Source organism: Balearica regulorum, chromosome 16 (genome assembly GCF_011004875.1).
Source record: "Balearica regulorum gibbericeps isolate bBalReg1 chromosome 16, bBalReg1.pri, whole genome shotgun sequence".
Taxonomy (NCBI): domain Eukaryota; kingdom Metazoa; phylum Chordata; class Aves; order Gruiformes; family Gruidae; genus Balearica; species Balearica regulorum.
The window spans coordinates 14,806,460-14,817,838 of record NC_046199.1 but is presented as its reverse complement, the minus strand read 5'-3'; positions in this window follow the sequence as shown (position 1 = coordinate 14,817,838).

Below are 11,379 nucleotides of genomic sequence, written 5' to 3'. Positions count from 1 at the left end.
TGAAAGCAGTCAGCAGGATGCAAGGGGGATGCTGAGCTCATCATCAGTGACTCCATACATCTTTGTTAACAATCAGGACTAATTTTATTCCAATGCTTACTTCGTGTTGGAGAATGAAGAATTATCAAGCAAGTTCCTTGAAGTGCAGCTTTTCTAAGCTGTGGCCACACACTGAATGCCTGCAGTATCCAAAAAGGACAAGGCAAACAACTTTCTTTATCACCACGTCATGAAAGCAAGTGCCAATCCCACTAGACAGAAACGCCCTATTAGACACTTCTCTGTGTCCTGGTTTTTAAGTCTTTGTATAAAGACTTCCATTGTATAAGCTCTGCAGTCCTTCTCATTAACAAAATATATTAGCTGTGATGCTGAAATGTCATCAAATCTAGGTTTGGACAAAGTAAATACAGTTCAGGTCCAAGTTAGGAATAGGCTGAGTCTATAGATGTTTCAGATCTGAACTCAATAGAAAGTATCTCACACTCTTCCTGAGAAACTGCAGACCCAGTAAATGAAAGGCTTTAGCTGAAGTCTCGGGAAAGCAAGTAAGATGATTTTAGCCATGTCAAATGGAAAGCAGAAATAAGCAGAGCTGGCCCCGTTCACAGATCAGCAAGTTAGACTCTTCTGAACCAGGCTCCGTATTTCCAAATACATCTTGCATTTAAAAGGGTTGAACAGCTATCATGAACAAACTAGCTGTTGGTCTGGAAAGGAGCCACATACCGGATCCCATCACAGCACTCATGCTTTACTGGCCACGCTAACTGCAGGGCTTGTTTGCTCTCTGCCCCTGACCGCTGCTCCCTGGAGTAAGACTTGCTCAGCCTGCAGCCCTGTGCACCGGGACCACCCCGCACCGCTCCGCACAACGGGTTGGTGCAAAATGCACGAAGCTGTCCAGTTGTATTGCTCCTGCTTGCTTATGGCTTCCCCCCCACCTCCCCCAAAGACACAGTCTAAGAGACTCAACCAAAGATATAAAGGATATAAATTAGGAGTGCACTAAAAATGTTTAATGTTCAGGAGAAAAGTGCCTTAAGTATGGGATAGCATAAACCTCCCAGACTTTCCTCTGAAATTCATCTACATTCGTCTAAGGTTATTTTACCCCTAAACAGAGCATTCACACTGAGGCTTGAACATGCTGCTTCACCACAAGGACATGGGATGCATAGCGCAGGGTAAACGGACATCCATACCAGTGTCTCAAATACATGTGGTTGCTGACAAATCCCACATATGTCAAGACAAATCATCCAGTCCACCCTGAAAGCTTTGCAAACTTGTAAATATGCAGAGACTGGAATAAGAATGAATCAGGCTGAAGTCCCAGTATGAAATATGTATGATTTTTTCCCATTATTTCTGTAGAAGTAATTCCATTTTGGCTCTGGATGTGACTTTTACTAAAATCGCAGGGGTGAATTAGGACTCTGTGTGTTGAATTCAGTTCCCCCATCCCTAGAAATGTGACATTCGAGATTGCGACTTGGAATTCTCTTCACACGTCACTCTAATACCTACCACTTTCTGGAGTGAGTTTCCTATAGCAGGTCAGAACATTGTATTTTAAGGATCTTTGTATTTCTCCCAGGCTACCTGCCCTTGCTTCCACCTCTGTAGGTTTCCTTTTTCTGTTTGAGTTTGTCCAGGAGCTCCTTGTTCATCCATGCAGGCTTCCTGGCAGGACAAGGGGAATGGCCTGAAGCTGCAGGAGGGGAGATGGAGATGGGATGTGAGGCAGAAATCCTTCCCTGTGAGGGTGCTGAGGCCCTGGCACAGGGTGCCCAGAGAAGCTGTGGCTGCCCCTGGCTCCCTGGCAGTGTTGAAGGCCAGGTTGGATGGGGCTTTGGGCAACCTGGGCTAGTGGAGGGTGTCCCTGCCCATGGCAGGGGTGGGACTGGGTGGGCTGGGAGTTCCTTCCAACCCAAACCAGCCTGGGATTCTATGATTCTATGATCTGTTGGACATATAGATCATCTGCTAGGTAGATCAGTTCTGTCCAGACCACTATGATAAAGCATAGCTTTTCCTATTTTTGTGTGGTTGAGGCCATATTACAAAAAAAACCACCCCAAAACCCACCAAAAAAAACCCCACAAAACAAAGAGCCCACCACCCAATAAACAGTAGTGAAGGCTCTTGTCACCTCATTCACACACTTCTTTGGCTCGCTTTATTTCCAGTCCCAGACTTGGCAGTCAGTTGTGCTCCTTTTACAGCCGAACATCCCCCAAGGTTTGCAAATGAAGTAACCAAGAAGGGGCTGAGTCTCTCCCCCTGGGCTCAGCTTGAGCTGTCCCTTCTCCAGCTCCCCTGGCACCGATGGCTTTTGTAGGCATCAGTCCCCTCCCTGTGAGCTGACTGGGGCTGAAGGAGAACCAGGTTTTAAGCACTTTGAGCTCTGACCCTCACTTAGTCTGTTACTTTATTTATGTGGCTTACAGGCATTTCTGTAGCCTACAGAACCATAGTAATGAGCACACAGCTAAGAAAAACTTTGCTAAACTGCACTGTTAAATTCTGTAATGTTTTTGTAAAATAGTAGCTGAGAAGAAAGCTGGGAGCAAAGAAACGTCCCTGTGCTGTTCGGTTCTTGCTTTCTCTGTGACCAATTCCAGAATTCTCCAACTTCAAAGAGAAAAAAAAATATACTGTTGGTATACTACCTTTTGCACTGCCTTTAAACGCATTACTCAGTGTTTAAAGGGCAGGCATTGTTTTACTACAACTCCCACAGATGTGCAGATTTGAATTTAAGGTCCGGCCGTACATTAAGGTGATATAAACCTGTTTCATTTCAGGTCCTTAGTTCTGGTTTTTACTTAACAAGGATATCCAGCCTCCTCCCATCAAAAACTCATGTTGTAGGCAAATTAAATGCAGTCATATGACCAATACCGAAAGCCAGTCATAATTGTCTCTAAAGTACTGTTCTAACTACATTTTAACAGTGCATTAATCTTGCTTACAAAACAGTTCCTAGCAGTATAGTCATATTCTGCAGTACTCCAACTTCACCCAGACTTACATTTCTAAGTCTAAATGGGGACTCCTTATCGGTTGGTAAAGAATAAGTGTCTAGAAACCACGATGCATAAATACATAAATAATCCAGTTCCTAGCCATTTCAAAGATAAATGCCAAACACTCGCCTCAATCTGCGTAGACAACATCAGACAGAATGCCAAAGGGAATTTGTGTATTCCCAATGCCAGTATGAATTTTGAGAAGGCATCTTTAATACATTAAGGGATGGTACATTTTGTAACCCACTCCATGCTGGTACTTCTGCACTGGCAATAGCCTTGGTTATTTGGGGGAATAAAAACGTGTGAAATGCTTAGAGATGATAAAACAAGTATAGATTTCCAAAACCTATATAATAACTCAGACGTATCAAATCTCGTGTGTCTCTACATAAAATACAGGACTAGACTGTACAGGAAGGATTAAACTGTAGGCTCCCACTCCTGCAGAGTCCAGTCAATCCCAGTATGTACATGATAATACTCTGCTTCATCACCTGGATCGTGCTCCATCCACAAAAGATATTAAAAACCCATCTTGGTGAATTTGCAGGTCTGCTTCAACTGACCAGACAGACTTTGTGCTCCTGTTTCTCCGGATGTCGTCCAGCATGCCCCTCTGTGATAGAAATCCTTTTTTTTTTCCAAGCCATGACCCTGCTCAGGTCTCAGCTGCATTTTGGCACCTGTGGAACTCTGTAACTCTTGATGAAAGTTGAGCTTTCCCTTCTTTACACCAAGCCATGTGAAGATCATCATTTAAAATAGTTATAATTACTAGAGACAAAGGAATTGGTTAGAGCTGGTGGGCAGATTTTGGGAACTTGAATTCTGTGTCCCTTTCTGATAATGGCTGCCTGGGTGATTGGAGACGAATCAAGCAAATAAATTGTCTATGACTCAGTTTCTCTGTCTCTACAGCTGCGATAAGGACATCTCTGCTGTGTTAGACTATTTTGAGATAAGAGAGGTTCCACGGACGGAAAAAGCAGTATAAAATGTCGTATTATTACCATGACTCATTCAAAGAATAGGAAGACTCTTTTGTAAAACTTCTCCATCTTTTTGCAATAATACGAAGGAAGAAATAATAGTAAATTCTGCTTGTAGGAAATCTTTCTGAATCTTTGCTTTCACTCTTTCTTTCTTTCTTTGAACAAAATAATTTGGCTTTTATAAATTTTTAGGAGTCCATTTCACAATGCTTTGCCAGAGCAAACTTTCTTGTCCCAGACTGCACGGAGAAAAGCAGGGTGGCAGCCGTTAGCCTGGCAGCTTGCTGCCTACCCAGGCCACGGGGAGGATCCTGTTGCTGCAGGAACATGCACCAAGATCAAACCCAGTTCTTAGACCACCCAGAAACAGGTCTTTTCAGGAGCACCCAGAGTGATTTAGGAGCATCCCAGGAAAAGCCTCTGGGTGTGGTACATCTAAGACACCAAGTGATCTGGAAAAAATTTCTTTGTAGTCTTCCTGAAAACTGGAGGAGGGATTAAATGGCGTCAAGATAAAGCAAAGAGAAATTCTGTGGGGCCCATCTTCCCACTGGGTGGGCAATGAGGAGTACTCCCAAGTGAGGGCTCACCAACGCTGCCTGGAGGATCTGGAGATCAGCTGCTTCGGTGCTCTAGAGAAAGAAACACTACCCTGTGAGAAGAGCCCTGGGAATGTTGATGCCGTCTTTAGTCCAGTGAAAGGGCAGGAAACTGCCACGAGTCCCATCCTGGGCATGGCTCCTCTTCCCAGCCAAGGCCCGGGGGAGGTGGGAGGTGGGTGGCTGTGGCGTAGCAGCTAAAGCAACATCTGCTCCCATAGCCCCACCTGGGCTACAGGGCGGTCATTTTAATGTTTCTTATCTTGTCATATCCCTTCCTTTGCTAGGACAGTGGATTTTTTATGAATACTAACGTGAGTCATCTTGACTTTGTCCTTCTCTGAAGGCGGGGTCCACCCACACTATTACAGTTCCGTCAGAGACTCCTGAAAAAGGGGAGGAGATTTCATCTTTGAGCAACGTCCTTATTTTAGCAGAGCAAGAGAAATCCGGTTGGTTGATTGCATGTCAAATTACTTTTTAAAGAATCACCTATCCTTGTAAAGTCTTTTCTGTTGGTGCAACAATTAAGCAGGTGCATAACTTCCGACACGGAAGCAGGTATATCAAAACCCATGAAATCGCTTCAGCTTTTAGCATTATATGTGTGCTTAACTGTCTGCTGGATCTTGTCCTGCTAACATGTGTAACGATTATGTAAAGACTATTCAAGATCTGACTGACTTACAATTATAAATAGCTATGGGATCTTTTTTAGAGTCTTTATTTTTTTCAGTACCAGAAAGATTATGATACTCAAGAATTTCTCCAGTAGACTGGTTTGCCTTTCACAATTCAAGAGACATAAATGATGCCTATATTTTTCAAGTTAATTTAAGTTGGATTTGGTATGCCATCAGTTTAAATCTCACTCCAAAATTGAATCAATCTTTATTCAGCTTCAAAATGTGCTAAATTGTTCAGATATTCTAAAACTCTTCTTCCTTAAGGCTTCAGAGTGAAATTCTACATTTATTTAATAAAGCAGCCAGGATTTACTACACCAGTAGTGGTAAGCACTTTTTACTTTCCTCAAGATAGATTAGAGTTGACTGTATACTTTTTTTGCTACAACTGCACAAGTTTACAAGTCACAATTGAATTACCAAACTGAGGAAAAGAAAGATTATTCCTCTGGGTGCAATGCAGGTTGCAGACTTGTTTTCTTTTAAAGAAGGGTTTAAAGAATTAGCAATAAATGTTATCAACTGCAGCTAGAAAATGATGCTGACTTATTACTTTGTGGGGACCCTAAGGGGCATCATGAAAACCAAATTTCTTAGCTGAGCTTTCCAGAAGAAAACAGAAAAAAAATCTAACAATGCCTTTTGAACACCTTAAACTCAGATTTACTATAGAGAAAAAGACTAAGCTTATAGGCATCCCTAGCTTGCCCCTAAAGTTGCACAACTCTACAGTGCTTAAACGGTTACTGATTTATTTACTACTTAAACAATATGTTCCCATTGTCACTAACAATGTATGAGATGAGAACGTTTCTATTGACAATCATCCATAACAGGGGAAGGCAGCCAGCTTTCTCGCCTTCAGCGGAAACCTCCAGCAAAGCGTACACTTTAATGGCCGAGAGGAGCACCAAGAAAGGCTCTAACTTTATTTCATGTCACGCTGGGGTCAATGCTCCGCTGATCTGGACGGCCATTACTTCTCTGAAGATTTTCCCCTTGTTACCTACCACCAAATAACCTTGTGGCTTTAAGGATACATTTGAGGTCCAGAAGACACAAATGCAAGGCAAAGCGGAAACCTTGACCTGACTCCTTCATGTATCAGTTGGGTGGCCCTAAATTTTGGCAATATCATGGTGTTACAAGAGGCACAGGTGGTTTTTGAAAGGCTCTTTGAATGTTATATTTCCAGTTTTGCAGGTACTGTTGCATATCAGGGTCTTTTTTCCTGCATCTAAAGGAAAACAATACTGTGAGGCATCATTTTTTTCTCCATAAAATGTACTTGTTACAATCTGTCCAGCTCTATTGAGCAGTCTTTCATCTTGAAACCCTTAGACTATGTGCTCAGTAAAACTTCTCATCTCAGGGTGAGTTTTTGACAAATCATCAGAGTTTAGAAATGCTCACAATTGTTATCTTGCATGCCATCATTACTGGAAACCCCATTTAAGCCAACTCTATGTCTTAGCCAGGACTGACACTGACAGGCACAAAAAACCTCACAGCCTTTTCCACCAAATGTATGTGCATAATATTCAACAAATTGGGGCCTTGGATTGCAGCCTGCAAGTCAGAATTTTAAACTCAACATATTTTCTGTTTCTAACATTGTTATTCGACCAAAGTTATATACCCTCAGCTGTCTCTCAGAGACCTGAAGGGAAGTATCTTCCATACTCAGTTAGGTAATTCCTGTACAAAAAGTACGTGACAGCTGAATCATGCCCAGTGAATCACTGTTTACAACAGACTAAATCTATCTTACTATCTTACTTAACCTATATTGAATTTAAGACAACTAAGATAGATGGTCTTGGAGTTATCTTCTTCAGAAGCCTGTATTATTTGTGTAGGAATCCATTAAATCACAGAATCCCAGACTGGTTTGGGTTGGAAGGAACTCACAGCCCACCCAGTGCCACCCCTGCCATGGGCAGGGACACCCTCCACCAGCCCAGGTTGCCCAAAGCCCCATCCAACCTGGCTTTCAACACTGCCAGGGATTTAAACAATCCACAAAAACTAAAACATATTATGTCACCGCAGAATTAATTTCTTTTATACGGCAGTGATATTCCTTAATATTTCTGTGGTTTACGTATTCATTCTTCAAGTCTTTTCATTATTTGGATCACAGTTTTGCTTTCTAGAAATGAACCAGAGCTGGTTTCTCCCAAAGAAATGAGAAATGAACTGTCCTTAAACAGGTTATCTTCTGCCGTTCTAACTATAAATCTGGATTGCATCGAGTAGTTCCAACTGTACACTGATGACTACAACTGCTCTGTATAACTTTTTGCAATTGCCATGCCTGGTGTTGAATGTTTTCTCTGGCAATTGCTTACTGTCTTTCTTCAATGCCCATAGAGGTTTCTGGTTGTCTTACCTTATGACAAAAAATACAAAAAATTTTAAAAATTGCCCCACAGGACCAAATCGTGTAGTGGTTGGTTAAATGAGCTAACACCTGTACCAATAACTGCTGAACTAAGCCAACATATTTATCAATATTTCAATATTGATATTGATTTCAATATTTTTGGTTGACCACAAGTCCACAGAGAGGAGAGGAATGCAGGGAATATGTTGCCTGACATGCAAAGGGTGAGAGGACAAATGTCCCTCCTCGTAAGCTTTGATGGGACCAACTATGCTTCTTGGCCAGACACTCGGCACTTAGCCAGTTCTCAGCATCTAGTAAGACCAGCAGAATTTGAACCTATGGAAAAGCTTAAATAAAAACAAATAAAATAGACTGTCCACCAACATCATATTAGGAAGCAATAACTGAGGGTGAAGGTGGAGCCAGGTTATAGGCACAAAGAAAATTGTTTTTTATGTGAAAGCTGGAACTCTTCTTCTATTCCCTGACCCTAAAATGTTGAGGTCTTCACGGAAATTTCACTGAACTTGAATACTAATATGAGCCTCTAGCGAAATCTTTAAGCCAGGTGTGCTTAACAGGATCCGGGTTTTCTCAACAGAGGAAATCTGCAGTGTTTGATCCTCCCTGAAGATGAAAACAGCATTCCCCAGGACATTAAAGATACATTCTGAAATAAAAAAACCCAGACTTTATGAAATCTTTGTGCAGACTTTTCAACAGACAGTTTTGTATGCTTTAGTAAATCAATTAATAGGATGAAAACAGTGCTTGTGGGAAAACATTTGCTTTCTCTTAAGAAAATAAAGAGAGAAATTTGGAAATATAGTCATCAAAAAAATCTGAACGAACTTCCAAAATTGTGTCATTTTTACTCAAATGAAATTTTGGTGATAAAAATCATTTTAGAGCAATCTAAATGTTTTTTTTTGCAAATATTTATTTCAAAAGTTCAAATGTTTTATTTCAGTTTTATTTCTTCCCCTTTTCAATTTGAACCAATGTAATCTTTCAAATAAAGAGTGGGTTTAAAATTAAATACAAAAGCTTTTTGATCCAAAACAATTCTCTCCTTTTATTTAGGGGAAAAAAAAAAAAAAAACCCAAAACAAAACCACCACAAAACATTTCTTCTGATGCATCTGCTTTCTGCAAACAGTAATTGAATTCAAATGGCATTTCCTGGTAGGGAATTGTTTCAAGTGAAATTTTGCAGCCTGCTGGAGGTTGGAGCATTGCGAAGGCTGGTCAGGTCTGCCAGGGTGCAGCGGCTCTGGAGGAGCCACATCGAGCCCTGTTGTTCCAGGAAGATGCTCCAACACCAGCACTAACGTTCCTCTCGTGGAAATGCATCTCTTCAGCAGACGCCGTTATCACCGCTGCCAGGTGAGGCTGCCCAGTGGCTGTTCCACTGCTGCGCAGCGGGAATAGCCGGCATAACGCTGTACTGAGCTTCTGAGCTGTTTTGCAGGTACATGGGATAGACGCCAGAATCAATTTTGCTCCTTTATGTTTAGTTGTGTAGTAGAGCACAGATGCATCTTTATTTTAATTTGCTTTGCTACTTAATTGCATGCCTTCAACTTAAGAGAAATTTAGCCTTGCTATATACTTAGAAGAAATTTTTCTTAAATTTATTTTTAGACAGTGTTAAAGACCACCTTTGTTTGAGAATCCCATATGTTCACTGTAAATAGACCTTTGTTTGCAAAGAAAGGGATAAAATAAAACCCCAAACATTGATTTTTAAATTGAGCAAAAACTCCAGGACAGCTAACAGCGTGCCTGACTGACTGCCATAACACTGGCCCCCAACACTTGGGTCAATACAGCCCCTCCATCTGCGGGCACGTCTTGGCCCCTCCGCAGAGCTTTGGTCACCCTGCCCAGGTGCCACAGAGATCTGCCACCTCTCAGCGTCAGGACCGTACAGCGCATTTAAATGTCCCCGCAATGAGATCAGGGGACGGGTTTTTTCCCTTGTGTCAGCAGTAATTCAGAAATATCCATACTCTCAGCTTGGGTTCGAGTGTGCCAATGTTCACACACGCATCTGCCCTTTGCACCAAGATGCCCCAGGGATGACAGACCTGCTTTGTCGGAGTAAATCCAGGCACACGTGTAAGTACAGAGATAAAGCTGTTTTATTTGCCAACCTCCAGTGCTCTGCACTACACTTCTACATCTATTTTCCTCCAGCAGGATTAAAAGCCATCAGATTACAATATGGTGGCCTTAACAGGATGGGTACTATCATGCATTGTAGAAAAGTATTACGCATATAAGCAGAACATATTTAGGCAATTCACTGAACTGGACGATAGGTCAAGAATGTATTTAGGTTAAGTCAAGTTTGTCATTTTCCCCCCTCTCCTGCTTGGTTTTCCCCCCACATCAGACACTGGCAAAAAACAAAACCAAAGAAACAAACAAACAAACAAACAAAAAAACCCCACAAAAACCTCCCCCATCCCTCTCCAGAAATTAACTTTTCTTAGATCATTTCTGATCACATTTTGTTTTGCAGCTAAGCTGAACCACAAGGCAGAAGGAAAAAAAAAAAAGGAAAAGAACCTGTTAAAAATGATGCAACTGACTTTTTCCCTTCCCCCAAACTGTGAAGATTAAAATAGTGATTGCTTCCATCAAACGCCTTAGCTCACAGCTTTCACTAAACAGACTATTCAAGCCACATTTCCATTATTCTCATCATCACTTACATAACGGTGACTGATTTTATCATTATTCTTTGTATGCATTCCCCTTAGTGCTCTAGGGTAGGAAAGGGTTTCCCCCCCCCCGCCCCGTTCTTTAACCAGCAACAGATAAATAACTTCAGCTCAGTCTCTCAGACAATGTCTTTTCTCAAAGGAGCCTTTTCCATCCAGACAGCAATAGTACAAAAAAATATGTTGTTGTGGCATGTGCCAGCCAATAAATTCTGTCACTGGGGATCTTCATTTATTTACATCGAGTCATCCTGTTAACACTGTCTTTAGAAGACAAAGAGTTTGAATATTATAAAGAGGTCTTACAATATGAAGGACAACTGTAATGAATTGCTAAGGTAAAACATGTTACCAACTCAGAAACCCTTACAAAAGGAGGAGAACGTATATCTGCCTCTCTGCTTCCGCCCATATTTCACGCTAATGGTTCGGCTTCCTTGTTGTGATTATGACATACTGCTTTTTGCATTTATCTTCTCTATCCTAAAACTTGCTTGTAAAAATACTATACGTATTGCAGATGTGTTCCTTGGGGGGCTTGCAAAACAAAACAAAACAAAACAAAACAAAAAATAACCAAAGACAGAGCTGATGATAGCTAATTGTATCTTAGGTCATTTGAAACTGTCCTGCTTCGCTGTATTCATCTTTCTAGAAACAGACATCTAAATGATATGGAAGAGGAAATACAGCAATATGTCGTTCACTCCAAAAACATCCTTTGTTTTTAAAAAAAAGGAGCAATCCAGCAAACTGAGCAGGACCGAGCACCGGCAGTGGATGAGGTGGCACTGGACATTTCCCAGCCCTGTCTCCAGTCCCTCACTAGTAACACTGAGGTTGCAATATTTATTCTGCCATGACATAGCAAAAGTAATTTAATTAACACTCAGAAAATGTTCAGATACCACTAGAAAACAACATAATACAAAACAAATACAAAACG